At 42.9% G+C, this 15,330-nt stretch overlaps 1 long non-coding RNA gene across 1 annotated transcript; it reads right to left on the bottom strand.

The window, feature by feature from the left end:
• Positions 1-62: 62 nt before the first annotated feature.
• LOC144718882 (uncharacterized) lies at positions 63-12,147 on the bottom strand. The gene is made up of 3 exons (XR_013585484.1): positions 4,609-12,147; positions 488-527; positions 63-298 (listed from the first exon to the last, which is right to left on the bottom strand). It is a non-coding gene; the product is annotated as an uncharacterized LOC144718882 (long non-coding RNA).
• Positions 12,148-15,330: the final 3,183 nt, after the last annotated feature.

The raw sequence follows: 15,330 nt of genomic DNA, 5'->3' as shown, positions 1-15,330 counted from the left end.
ACCCTCCCCTCCCCACCCGGCCCCTCCCCACCCTCCCCTCCCCACCCAGCCCCTCCCTCCCCACGCAGCCCCTCTTTGCACGATGGACACAATAATCCCCTGTGGGCTGGTGTAACCAGGAGGTTCCTACCAGTATAAACTTGGGAAGAATAGAAGTAGAGTCCAATAATGGCGTTTCCTGCACTGCTCTGTGCATCCCACCACACGTGCCCCTGCAGCCCATCATCTCGTTCATGTGCGTGGCGGTCACCCCATCTGAGCACCATCCAGGGTCAACCGTCTGCTTAGCCTCCGAGATCTGACGGGAATGGGCACATATCAGGCAATTTGGTTAAAGGCTGTGCTGCAAACCATGTTCACCGGTAAAGTGTATATATAGCTTTTTCTCGGGATTTTTCACTTGTGAAAACCTTTGAAAGTGAAACCATACTATTTGAATGCATATATTGTACGGTGCATTTTCCACGTGTGATATGTTTATACGAACCGGTCTCGATATATTCCTCTTTTCCATTTTTCCGTAGCGACTGTAATTAACCGAACAAAAGCAGTCCGAATCAGTGAATAATGAATACATCACGGATACATCTCGGGCTATTTTAGGTCAGGCACATTTCTGTGCGTAGTCGCTATCCGTGGGTTAGTTTCCATCTGCAAGGAGATGGCAGCAACCCCGTATTTCGATGTCGCTTTAACGATATTTTGTGTTTGTTTGTGAGCAACGCCACACACACACACTCCCCGCCTGGGCTCTTTTGCCTAATTCCGCTTTCCTCTTCCAGCTCCTGAATCATTGTGCTTGTGCCGGTGATGCATGGCCGTATTTGCGTCGGCGATTCGGTGTGGACGAACGACCATGTGCGTGAAGTCTCATTGTGAGCGAGCCTCACTCGCGTGTGAGTCAACTTGCCCGCGATGTGGCGACGATACGATACGTGGTGCGATACACGCTCCAAGGTGATCGTATCGTTGGTTTCGCAACATTGGTTCCTGATTATTGTTGCTCGTTTTATATTCTGACAATAGTTCCGTAATGACAACATTGATGACCGAGGTTGTCAATGGACAGCTATTATCTGTCATGTGCATTAATGCCTCGTGAAATATTTTCAGGAGCAATTGACAGCATGGTGGTTGTGTCACATGAGAAATGTGGTATTTCATCAAGTTATTAAAATGTACAGAGTATGTAATTGACAGCATGTGCATTAGAAGTGTTATAGATTTTAATAATTCGAATACTTATGGCAGGTAAATATTGAGTGAACCACAGTTGAACATTTGAAGTACTATTTCTTTGTACAAAAGGTACAGCAAAGCACATTAAATAGAATGTGAGCTACAATGGCAAAATTATGCGGAAATGGATACTTTATTATATTCGTAATATGAAATTTGATATCGTCTCGTGAAAAGTTTTATTTTGGCAATGCGGTGTGTGACCATTACTAAACGGCGAATGAATTTCCCTGCACAAATGTTTACCCCAGTATACCCTTCGTGGTGGTACAGGGGTACGATTAGAATGCACTGATGGTGTTAATTAACGACTTTTTATTGCATTTAAGGATAACAACACCACATGGCTCTGATATACTACCACGCAGTTTTCAGGTGGCAATGTTTTGGGAAAATTCTGAACGTATTTTGATTCAATAATGTTCAACACACGATGTTAGATGCGCTGGCGATTTACCTAAATGCCAGTGCAGCTAACGTAGTGTGTTGAACGATTCCAGTAAAATAATACCTCACGTGCAGGCGCGGACCCTGGTTCAAACCTTGTACAGGCTACGGGGCTAAAGTGGTTCGGTCTGGATTTATACATTGCACACAAAGTATGCGGAAAGAACTGGCAAATGAACATAATGTGCTTTTTGTTCTGGATTACTTCAGAAAACAACACTTTTGTATTACCTGTCTTGACTGCACCTCCTATTGTGTGAATTTGAAAACCCATGTCAGGCCGTGCACAATCACGGTATCAATGTTTATGTGCACATGAGTTTTGTGAGTATGCAAAGACTGTTGAATACGTCTGGTGGATTAAGTGGCCGGGTGGCTCAGAGGTTACATTGATGAGCTGGCATCGTTGCTGAGATTCTGGGTTCAAATCTGGGTCGCCACGTGTGATTAAATAATGTTCTCAGGTATAGTTAGTTCATAGTCTCAGCCTGGTCACTAATAGCTGTATGAAAAAATCCCATCATATAACATTCTGTTCTTCATGTGGCTAACCTCTCGCCGTGGTGACGAGATGTTATCTCCCTCACCTGGTATGCAGGAGGTTCGTGGGTTCGATCCCAACCCTGATGCCTGTATATTTGGAATTCGCATGTTTTCCCCGTGGTCACGTGAATTTTTCTCTGGGTCCTCCCGTTTCCCTCCCCCCCCCCCACTTCTTTGAAACATGCATTTACAGTATTTAGCTGCTATACATTTCCACATGATAAGCTATCATTTGTGGCCAGGTCGCTTCTTAAAAAGAGTTACATAGCTCAGTGGGCCTTGCCTGGTAAACGAAAAATTCTTAAGTTGGTGAAGTTTTAAATTCCAGATCTAAGAATTAGAATATCGGTGTGACTGTCACGCAATGAACATAATTATGTAGAGTGAGTAGAAAAGTATTACCTCCTACTGTGTGGATCAGATGTCAATTAAAGTGATTTCAGATGTAGCTCTGTGATATCCGCTGCCGTGTGCCCTTCTCTAACACAAATGTTTACACTGCTCTGATATTTACGAATAGATTATTTGTCTCATGATGTGACACTGATTACAGAATTGGGATACGATTGGGAGGAAATTTTTATTTTATTTTATGTCATAATTTCCGGATCAACTTGTATTTACATCACAGCCCCGCGGACCACCTGGAGGACCGTTGCGGACCTCCAGGTTGTCCAGGGACCACACTTTGAGAACCACTGCTCTAAGGGATGGATTGTTAGATAGGGATGAGGATGCTGTGTGCATCGCAGTGCTCACTGTGTGTTCACATGTGTTAGCTGTGAGTGAATGAGCAGGCAGAGCACATAACTGCAGTACAACCTACGCATATAGTGAAACCACATATCTTTGTTTTTAACTTTGGAAGCTGAGCTGTGCGAATTTTATTCAGATAAAACGCTTTATTACGCGTAAAGGACACCGAGAACACTGACGCACCACGGTTTGTTGTGTCATTAACTGTGTCAAGACGACACAGTACAGCTGTAATTTAAAAACGTTAATTAAACTTATATTTGCCAATAATAAGCGTATCGAATTGTATGATGTGTAAACATTTATTCAAAGCGATTAAGGCATGGATGCTGATTTATTGGCTTGATTATGTCAATGTTAAATAACAAGAACATCACAACATTCGTATTAACTCCGATATATTTCACCTGCAAGTGTTGTTTAGCCTGCCTTTTGGCTTGTTGGGCCTTTGAGCCTGTGCTCAGGAAACCAAATTATTGGGGTGAAAAACGTCCAAATAATATATAAGTAAATGAAGTGGTACTCTAAATACCTGCAAATTTCCACGTGTATATATTCTTACTGTAAGTACTATGGCCGGTAAAGGTACGGTCTTGGTACGTGAACTATCTTGCCCGTGTCATCCTCCCACTGGTTTCACATTGCCGGCAGGGGGTCAGCTACAAGATTGTCTGCCTATGCCACCATGCCTCTACTTTCAGTCACCATACGTGTCTCTCTTCACTACTATCCCCCTGCAATACAGCTCATTGTAGAACTCTCTATAGCACGACTCCCAACCTCCTCCTCTCTATACGAAGGACCAGGACCGTCACTGTCACACGTACTTTCTGAGTGGCATCCCCCGCCGTCTGGAATGCCATCTCGCTGTAAAGTCACAGCAGCATTCAATCTACACCGACTTTTAAGAGACTCTTAGAGGCCCCCACCTCTTTCGCGTTGGCTTTCGAGCAGCACTGAGCTTGGCTCCATGCCTCAGAGTCACAGTCGTCTACGTCTATAATATATTGTGCGCGTTATAAGTTTCAGCATTATTAAGATATCACCTTCAAATACCACTTTGCAGATTACAATCCGAGGTAGAGTGGAGGTCTGAATTCACCAGGAAACAAATGACTGTGGTGATAAGCCACAGGTGTTTCTATTTTAAAAAAAAAAGTGTATGATTTCCATGAATCAGCCATTGCCTTGATTTCAGAACAGTTGCATATTCAGCCAACAGAAGGTCAAGGGAGAGTTGTAGTGTACTGCACAAAAAACTGAAATTTTTTTTGCTGTACTCTTTGCACTTGATCAACCATTTTTAAATAACATTGCTCTGTTTAGGAACTAAATTGCATGTACAGTATGTTTGACCCTAAGATGTTTAAATTGGATATACCATACATGATACTACAGCATTTATTCCACCCAGCAGGCTGGTGGTGGGTGAAGGCAATTTGGCTACTCCACCTGCACACACCGGATGGGTGACCCCAGCCGTTAGGCCCCATTAAGTTTATATATTGTCACTGGGCCCCTGCTAGAATAATCTAATCAAGATCAAGAGCTTTGTACCATTCAATATTTTATTAAGATCTTAAATTGATTGAAATCACTTATGGTGGGGTAAATTGTGGGTACCTTTATCCGTTCCAGCTTTATCAGCAATGTAATGTCTGTATGTAGAATGCCCTGAAAGTGACATTTCGTCCGTGATGTGGAGAGTTCTGTATTCGGGTAATAAAATGCAGCTGTTGCTTTCATTTGATTGAGATGTCAAAATGAGACGTGCGATTGGGTGTATCATCTATGTATTCCATTTCTTCTCTTGTGGAACTGATAGTTCAATGCCATCAGTATGAAAATGTCATATACATGCAGGATTCTGTAAACAAAATCAGATGGACTCTGGGTATTATTCACACGTTGTCGGCTGAACGGCAGCTTCTACCCACACTGGTGAAGAGAGGGAAACAAATACAGTAGCCGTAAGTTCTCCTGCCGGTTTCACCTTTATTCCGCTGAAAATTGACAGAAAAGTGGATCCGGTCAACACGTGCATCAGACCTTTGTCGGGTTTGTTTGTTCTCGAGTGTGGCTCACTGCTGACGTGTTGTGTCTGCTTGCGTTGCTAAGACACTGGAATTTATGCACTATGTACGTATACATGTGTTTATCTGCGTTCTCCGCCAGCCCTTCCAGAATCAATGTTTAGCAAAGTAAACGCGCGATTTGTTGAATGGTTTGTTGTTGTGCTACAAAATGCCTTCCTTGATCTGCCGCAGAGTAAAGTCGATGCATTGAGGGTTTGGCACCCGTATGTAATCAGTACAGTATGTATGAAAAACTATAAATTCCAGCCATTCTGAATCCACCAAGGGATACAATATTCCCCATGTCATGCTTTTTTTCGCAATACTGCACCACGCTGGTCAGTACGGGTTGGTGAAGGGAGAGAGAACAGGACCGATTCTGATATCACTCACGGCTGATGTTAGCCGTGGCCTGGAATATAACTTGGGTGGCTGGGGGGTTAATAGTGTACTGCACTAACCACTGTACTACAGATGGTATCATTTTCTGGGGCCCCACAACCCCAAACCCACTAGACATTGTACCCCTACCCCCAATAGCACAATAGCAAGGGGAATGGGACGAAAAATATTTTCCGGAGTTCAGCCCTGGACAGCTCCAGCTTAAACTAAGCACATGCTTCAATTCGCATGGGCAATACACTACATATTTCAGATTTAATGTGCATGTTTCCACATCACTACGTTGATCTCTTTAACATGGCTTGCGTGTGTTGATGCTTTTGTCCCCACCAACACCTGTTTGCCAGGATATGTGACTTTTACAATACCACATTTGTGTGTAGATTTTTAGATTTTGTTAAATTCAAAGAAAAGTGACCACCCTACATGTATGCGGCAGGGGCAGGTATTTCAATAATTGTTATCTACGTATATATGTTGAACTTATTTCGCACCGCACGTAGCCAATCATCGTCGTGCTGAACTAGGGCTCTGAGACTGCCATCGAGTTGAGTCAAGGGGCACTTGCCGGCACTGTCTGTCACTGACCACGTTGCCTCGTTGGCCCCAGGTGTGGAGGTATTTCAGTGGCTCGGTGCCTCGAATGCACGGGAACATGGGTGTTTGCGCTCATTGAGGAAATAAAGATAAAGCAGCCACGGAACTGCATTTGTGCAGTTGGCTTAGTGCCATGTGGCCAGTGCCTGGGAGCTGAACCAGCCAGATTAACACGAAACTTTAAAACCACAAATAATTGTTGTTATATGCCTTACTTGGAATCTGGTTATAAAAAAAAAGTGATGAAAGTAATGCTTCTTAATGACGTCCTTCAACCTGCAGCAACGCATTACAATCGGAGAGTGAGGCGCAGTGCATTATTTTTTTATAGCTATCGGTTACCACGGCATCCATCACAGCAAAACATCCTCGGTCCTCTACTCTGATAACTGGCAGAGCAGTAGAAAGCCATCAACAGTGCATGAACAAATACTGTAGTGTAATCCAAATTTACGACTATAATGAGCCAAGAATGTCTGTGTGTCCCGCGCGTGACGTCACCACTCTACGTCGGCCAGCCCCCCTCATTAATAATCATGAACAGGTGACGTCCTCCACATGGACCCCCCCCCTAATTAATAATCATGAGCGGGTGACGTCACTCCACATGGGGGACGAGGCGCCTCCTCCCTCCTCTTCGGCGTCAACTCACAACCCTCACTACAAAGGTAGAACCCTCACGTCACGTGATCTCCGTAACGCTGGTGAGACATCAAAGTAAAAAGGATGTCATGATGAACAAGGGATTTCACCTTACAATGAAATAGGTCTGTGTCACCGCGGCCTTACAAATTGCACACGAATGGATGCAATGAATATCACGTCGCGGTCTGCTTTTCGCTTGCAAATTTCAGATTTACTGAAATACACCCGTCATTGGACGGGCAAAAGGCTAGTATTTAATAATGATAATGCTTCGTCTAACTCTAACACGATTAACAACTACAGTGATATCTAATAGCCATACTCAACGTGGGCACGATATGCATCATGTGTGCTCACTTCACAGGCGCTCCCTTGTAGCCACTCACCCCTATTAGAGTCGAGAAACACTCATCACCCTTGCCAGAGAGTCGCTGTGACGAGCGGGAGTTTGATGGGGTTATGGGAAGGGATGGGGTGAGGTGGCGAGGCAAATTGCTGTTGGTTGTTGGTGGAGAGGGAAGAGTGAGGACGTCCCTCAAAAACATTTCCACGGGTTTAGTAATTGCGGTGAAAATGTGACGCAGATTCCACCCACTGAGCTGCGCAGATGTTCGATAATCATCGGCAACTCCACTGCTGGATGGAGGCTGCTTGATTTCTGGATGGAGGCTGCTTGATTTTCTCCGAAAATATAGTAAAAACAATCCCACAACAGACTTGGTGTCAGATGGCCCTTATCCAGTAGTGGATTGACAAGTAGCTGACAATTATGGTCATTAGTAGGATTAATTTATTAATCATGGCTACCAATGTTGGTAGCATAAATACCATTTAATATGAATTCATTATATGCGCAGCTCCTATTATGTGTGAGAATATTGATGATAGGAGGTTTTTAAAAAAACCAGATTGATTAGAGACTGTGGATAATAGTTGCTGTGGATAATAAGTGCTCGGATAAGAGCAGTGTCACTGTACTTTTGTACTTACGATAGGAAATTCTGTGTGTACCACACGGGCAGTGGTGTAACTATTGATGTAGGGGCCCCATTGCATTCCATGAACCAGGACCCATGCCAATCGCACTGTGCCACTGCAAACAGGGTCAATGACAGTGCTGTTGTACATTATCTCATAAATAAAGGTGCAGTTGGTGGAAATGTATAGAAATGTGTAAAAGCAGGTATGGGAGAGGTATTTGACAGATACAGCTGGAAGAAAAAAAACGCAAACCAGCCACGAAGTTTATTTCCGTGGAAGTGCCATGTTGTTCTTTGGCGTTTCCTGGAAAACACTGAGGTTATATTCAGGAAAACCATATTTGTGATAAATTAAGGCTGCACATGTTCAGTATGCAAAAAGAAAACAAACCACGTGGCTAATCTCCGAACGCTACGTCTAAAAAAACCGAGTAACATTTTAATGGAACGGAACCATAACATGAAATTACGTAATTATTACTCTATCGTTGAAATAATACCGAGCATCATATAGCACAAGTTCGCATTTCCATGTTATATTAACGTCTGGTCCTGCTTGAGGTATTATCAAATACAGTAATATGATAAGTTGAGAATTTAACTGTGACTAGAGAAGTCGCTGCATGAGAGCTGTGGGTTGTTCAGTGTGCCAATACAAACATGCGGGTTTCAACTCAGTCACTTGTGATGGATGGAACCCTCTTACCAGACAGTTGTTCACATAACACTTCTTGGGGCCAAAGATGGGTATCAAACCTACACTCTGAGTGCTGAGCGTGCCTTCTCTATTTAAACCACGGTAACAAACTACAGTACACCCATTCAACTACACCCATTCAGCCTTGACAAAGCAAAACTCGCATGGAATACGGTGTAGATAGGGGGCACTTACCAATAACATCTGGTAAGCCATCAATGGTGCTGCATGGTGGGCATCAGAGGGCAGGGGAGAAAAATCATGCGTTGTACTGTACGTCTATGCTGCCCACCTTCACCAACCCGTACTATCCAGATTGATGAATGGATTGACAACAGGGCTGTACATGTACAAACCACCATTAGTTGTTGGCGTACCTGAACTGCTGATGAGTTCCAGAGGGGTGAAAGCGGTCCACAGTTTGCATGCCTTAACAAATTCTGCTACTCCTTGGTTCTTTCGGTAAAGTAACGTAGGTATAAAATAAATTAAATGACGACGTTTCGGGTGCAACACAAGCGTCCGTCATCAATTGCAGAGGTGGGACAAAGTCATTGTTATGCAAGTCCAAGTCGAGTCGCAAGTCATCAAATTCATGACTCGAGTCTGACTCGAGTCCAAGTCACATGACTCGAGTCCACACCTCTGATCAATTGTTTCTTGCTGTGGTTGTCCCACCTGATGACGGACGCTTGTGTGTGCGCCCGAAACTCGTGATTTAATTTATTTTATTTTATATCTACGTGACTTTACCGAAAGAATCAAAGAGTATGGATCCCTGCAGTCACGAAAACTTCAAATATAAATTCTGCTAGTTTTACATTAATCTGGAAGGCTTCTAGCAAATAATTAATACGATTGTGAAAATTTTATGATTACCTTAATTACATTCCTTTCATTAATATTAATGGATTCTGCACTTGTTCTTGTACCGCGTATAATGAATGCATGTATAAAGTATAGGGCTGGTAACACAACAACTGATTTCCCATGCATATGAAATAACAACTCCTCGTTATAATTGATTAACATTTCAACTGTTAAGCCTGCATTTTACTTCTTGTTTTCAGAACGGTTTAACCGGACTGGATGTTCGGTTCACCTAATCCTTTGAATTTTTTCAATAGCAGCAGCACTGACTCAGCGTTCTAAAGCATACACACAGGATGCATAATACATCTCAATCACATTCATCAATAACACTGTGCACGTATGTACTGTATGTTGAACTTATTTCGCACGCACCGTACGTAGCCAAGCGTGCTGATCGGAGGTGCAGGGGAAGGACAACAAACTAAACAGTGGCCTTAAAATGAAAAAGTATACAGGGTGGCCCAAAATTCAGGACACATAGGGTTGATATTTATTTTAACAAATCACATAGGGTTATTTAACTTATCTCAACAAATGTTCAAACTGACTACCAGTAACATGAATGCATGCATTTTGTTTTGAAATTAATTTGGGACTTTTTTTTGTTTCGTCTCAATTCGTTCAGGGGTCTTGGTCGAGTGTTGTAAACAACAGATTTCAGGTGACCACACGCGAAGAAGACAATGCAGTTATTAACAATGATAATAGATGAAATATTAACTTATCACGTGAACAGTTACAATGTGTTAATGTCAGTGTTAAAATACATTAAATAACCCTATTTGTCTTGAGATTTGGGCCATCCTGTACAATGGATGTGTCAGGCAATGGCCCGCTTTCATGGCACATCGTCAGTAGGCCAGGTCGGTAGAGGATGTGTATAAGCAGAATTCCGTTCTGTTTTCAAATATATATATTTGTTTTAGACCATCAGCACTAACCATAACTTTGTTTTGGCAAGAAAACCCAAGTATTGTTTTTGTTTTACATTTCGAGTCGAACTTGTTAAACAAATGCTGGTGCATTTAACCACGCGTTGTTAGTCAAGAGCACCCCCATCCAAAACCGTGGGGCCCCGCTGGACGCAACGCACACAAACCCACGAGCGTACTGTGACGAGTTGCCTGCAGCAATGTGTGTTCGTGTATGTGGCAGCTTCTCGGAATACTGTATCACAACTCCGTGCATTTGTTTAGTCTCTATACGGGTACGTGGCACGGAGGAATGCTTCTTGCCTGCAGCAGCAGTAGATGTCACACGGGTGGATGTGTTGTGTGGTTTGCATGCAGACATGGTCCCTCCTCCCCTACGTAATCTTTCGCGCTTAAGGTCAGAACAAAAGGTCGTCTCGGGTAAAGCTCCCCCCTCCTCCCACCCAACCACTGCCGGTTGTGACATCGTTTGTTGTTTTGACAACTTTGCCCCCTTGAACATACAGTTCAGTTTATCGGACCCCATGTTTCACTGTACGCAACAACACTCGGGCGTTGTTGTGTGTTTTTCTCTTTGTCCTCGGAGGTGTTTTCACCTCGTTTGTGTGCTTGCAATAACGCACGTGCGCGTTTACCCGCACTATTCTCGCGCACGGAAGCACAATGTGTTCAGGAGTCAAATGCTGCTGACCACGACGAAGAGGGCTTCAGGAGAGACATTTAGTGTGGCTTTGCTGCTGCTCCTACGTTGAAGGAGCACAGGCTACAGCGCTTTAACTATGTGGTCCATATAAGTGAACATTTATTAATGGTTTGTTCTTCAAAACAAAAAATATCTTTCCGCCATAATAAAAAAAACTTCCTGATATTATTACACAGCAGTATATACAGTGCACATAAAAAATGTTCTGACAGGAGAATAATTAAGTTCAAATCTGCATAGTAAAAAAAAAACTTGGATAATTAACTGGGAAAATCGTGTTGGTATTTTTGGACTCAGTTGCAGTCCCGTAAACGATGTTTTGACCTGAAATAGTTCACAATTACAATGCAATCTTACATAATGCGTTGCTGCAATGTTTACATTTTTTAAAAAGAATTTGGTACAAAACATACATTTTACTGACCAAAACAAATCGGGCCACAGATGTTTTTCCGACCAAGTTGATAAAGAATGAGATGTTTTGTTGTTACATTCATAATGTTTAGATATTTGTTTCAGTGTTCGTACAAAGGATATGGCTATTTTTGTAACGTTTGGCAAAACTGGTGTAATTAGCCACCGATTGGAATGACCAAAAGAGAACTCAGCCACTATCGTGTGTACACTTGATGTAAAATCTCTCGAACTGTACACACACACATATACGGTGAGGATGATGTCGTGGTTGTAACTTTCAGTGCGGTGGACAGAGGTCACCGGCTCAATCACCCGGCGCGGAAGTTTTTGGCAATGCTGAACATTTTCTAAAACTCCTGCTCGCTCGTCCACCCAGCAATATAAATGGCAGGTTCACGTATAGTGGGGTAAAGTTATGGAAAGTCCCAATTCTGACCAGGGTGGTAGAGTAGGTCATAATGCCCTCTCTACAGCTCCCGCAATGGAGGATCTTCTGCAAGCAGTGGTGAACGCCACTGCTCTCAACATATATACAAAGACAAAGCTACCCCGTATATCCGATGCAGGCTGTTGGGTCACGTGCTGTTAACGAGCACCTATGAAAGCCGGTATGGTCCACGACGGGGTGGGTGGCCAGCACCACACCGCCTTTGTCTCCCCAGTGGTGATCTTTACACACCGCACCAGGTATTTGACGCCGAAACGACATCCACACACACACACACAAAGACACATCTCCCGTATAGCTTGTACAGACTGTTGGGGCAAGTGCTGTTAGCGAGCACCTATGAAGGCCGGCACGGCACACGAGGGGGTAGGTGGTCAACACCAAACCCGGCAACCTTTGTCTCCCTCGTGGCGATGTTTTACACACTGCATCAGGTACTCATTTAAGGCCGAGTTGACCTAGGGGATGCCCAGGACTGGTTTAGATAATCGTCACTGGCGTTGGTCATGAGCGGTAATTGAATTCAGGTCGCTGGGTTCGCAGTGCAGAGCGCTAACCGCTACACTATCGCATCCCACACACAGACATACACGCACATGCATAACCATCATTTCACAAGAAAGCACACACGTTTTCCCTGTTTTGGCTGAGAAATACATTAAGGTGGCAGATGGAAAACATTTTATCACACGTTCGCAAAAAAATATTAATACACGTCTAGCATTCTCAGAATTATCCCCAGCCCATCAACGATCACGATCCTACAAACAAGATGCCATAAGTTCTGGTATTAAATACAATGGCAATGTCAATCTACTGCTAGATGAATGCCTCCCTATACACTCTGTGAGTGTAGGAAGGACATTTAGCTGTCACTTGCCACTGATATTAGCCATGGTCTGGAATCGAACTCAGGTGGCCCAGTTCAAAACATAGCACTTTAGTGTGCTTTTTAATTGACAACAGTATAACTCTTCAAATAGTTTAAACTAGTTGAAGGTGGCGTGGTTTGTTCACTCGGATAAGTGAATGCCGTAGTGTTCTGTCAATCCCACCCTGCCTGACTTCGAAAACCCGCGGATAAGGAGGGTGGTGTAAGTGGTTGGGAAAGACACTGGCATTCTTGATTCGGAAATTTGTTCCCCTCAACCCCGACCCCGGTTATGAAACGTTTCCCATTCATGCTTCCTTGATTTATTCTTAGTCGGTTTCCCTGTTCTATTAATAGAATTTACAGATTTTGCTTGTCTGTTGGTTAGCGACGGCATTTTTGTTTCACTTGCAAGATACTGCTCTCAAGGAAAATTAATGTAACGCAAAGGACACAATATTGTTAATGACCTTTACAATCCTGGCAACTGCCTGATGTTAATTGTAACTACCAGCGAAACGTCGTACCCACTTGTTAAATGTTGTGAATTGCTTTTCAACAACACACTGGTCGTGCTGTTGAAGCACAAATAAATTGTCACGCTTGTTCACGTAACACCTTTATTAATTGGCCACGTCGGGTGGAGGAGGGTGGACGATACACATTTTACGTACGTGATCTGACCCAACAATGAATTACGAATCATATTGGTCGCAAAAGCCCACGTGTCACACCTGTATTTAATTTTTCATATCTTTATAAATGATTGAGTATAATTTCTTAAAAATGATACAGCGCACGAAACAGTTTTCACGCTAAAAAGTGAGTATTTTTAATATGTTATAATAGAAGGCAGACATGCAATAATATTCTCTTCCCACGATTGCATTGTAATTCCGTGAACGTAGTATTTTGAGTTTGTAGTTTTCCTTCTCAGTCTTGGTAGAATGTTTTACGCACTGGGGCACCGTGGGAAGGTTTTGAGGCTGATACAGGAAGCATCACGACGTGGAGTGAACATTAGTTCTCACGTGGATGAACAAGTTCTCATCATAAGAATGTGGAATGTTTCAACACTGGCAGGCACACAGGTCCACCAATGGAATTGAGCACTGCCCGCGTTCACTGGGAACAAAGAGACACTGACTTTTGAATAATAAGTAAAATGCTAAACGGTGCCGTTACTTATTGTGTGAAATTTGTCATGCAGATTGCTGACTAACCATACACCTACTGCGGCCGTCACTCCGTGGTGTTTGCACGGTTTGGTTAATATCCCACGTTAATAATTTAAATGCTGACTCACTGCGGTTATTTGCCATAGCTTAAAATTATAACCTTAGCGGCAAGCTTGTAATGCCAAAACAACAAATGACGCTCGTGAAATTTCGATACATGAGTCCATTGTTAAAGTTGGAGAGTGTTATCGGTAGAATCGTCTGTGATATTTAAGCGAGTGTAATATGTTAAATTAGTCGTAGGTAAATCTTTTGACGTTTCACCATAGTTGACCCACTCAAGGTCTAGAACTGCTTAGTGGCATAATCTGGATTTGTTATCTCACAATCACCGTGACGAAAACCTCATACAATATTTAGTATCATCATTATTGTTATCGTGATAACTTTAATATGGATAAATAGCTGCGCAGCCTCGCTGCAGCAATGTCCGTGTAAATCAGTCGTCGACAAAGCACTCGGGATGTCAACAGCCGAGCAGGAAATTGAGACATTGGACAACGGCGGAAGAACTGTAAGGGCCGCAAGGAAATGTGTGTATTCGAGGAAATGAGAGAGGGCGCCGGGAAGGGGGCAGGCAAGAAAAGGAGTTTGGAGGCTGCAAAAGTGAGTGGGAAGGTCAGCAAATCGATCCCACGGGCCAGCAAAACATGCTTAAAAATAAATAAATATTAGCCCCGTTTATCTGTGTCCTTCCCATTTCTCACCCCCAGCATTTGACTATTTTAAGTGTTCCTCTTCTTATTCCACGTGTGTCATCCCAGTTTAGATGTTCAAACAAGAGCCAGCTCGATCACAATTATTCATCTCAAACCTGACCCTCATCTATGGTCCCAGTATATGGATTATGCGGCGTATGCACTCAGTGGTATAAATACAGTATACGTTACTTAAAAATTTATATTTTTCAAATCTAAGTAATGAAGCATAAATTATACTTTTTCATGATATATTATTATTTTTATTATTATTATTCTTTATTTACAGCCCTTTTGTCAATCCATTGCTGAATCAAGTCTTCCCCATGAAGCGTTGGTCACAGCACACGGCCTCTCTTCATAGCACATAGCACAATAAGGGCCGTTGCCCGAAACGTCCTCTATTATTTGTTTTTCTTTTAAGGCGGCGTCATTAACGAGTGTGTTGAGCTTGTTGTTATTTATGCTTCGGTACCATTGTCACCACATACTTAGACTGCTGTATTATTTGTTATGATTTTTAGAAAACAAATACGTGATATTTATTTCTTATGGGAATATTTTCACCTGATGCACACAATCCTGGCTTACAGGCATGCTTGCGTGTTTAATTTTGAACATCAGAATCGTTATGCCAACGGGTGCTGATTTAATACCTGAACATTGCTTCACAGTTTTATTAACTTTGCATTGAGCCAAAGGGTGTCTATGACCAATGTTAGCGTGCATGCCATGTAGGCTGAAAATAACATTTATCGTTTTGTTATTG

Source organism: Lampetra planeri, chromosome 5, assembly GCF_965212315.1.
Source record: "Lampetra planeri chromosome 5, kcLamPlan1.2.h2, whole genome shotgun sequence".
In the NCBI taxonomy this organism is placed as follows: Eukaryota; Metazoa; Chordata; class Hyperoartia; order Petromyzontiformes; family Petromyzontidae; genus Lampetra; species Lampetra planeri.
The sequence above is the reverse complement of the archived record's forward strand: the minus strand, read 5'-3'. Positions and strand labels throughout refer to the sequence as shown.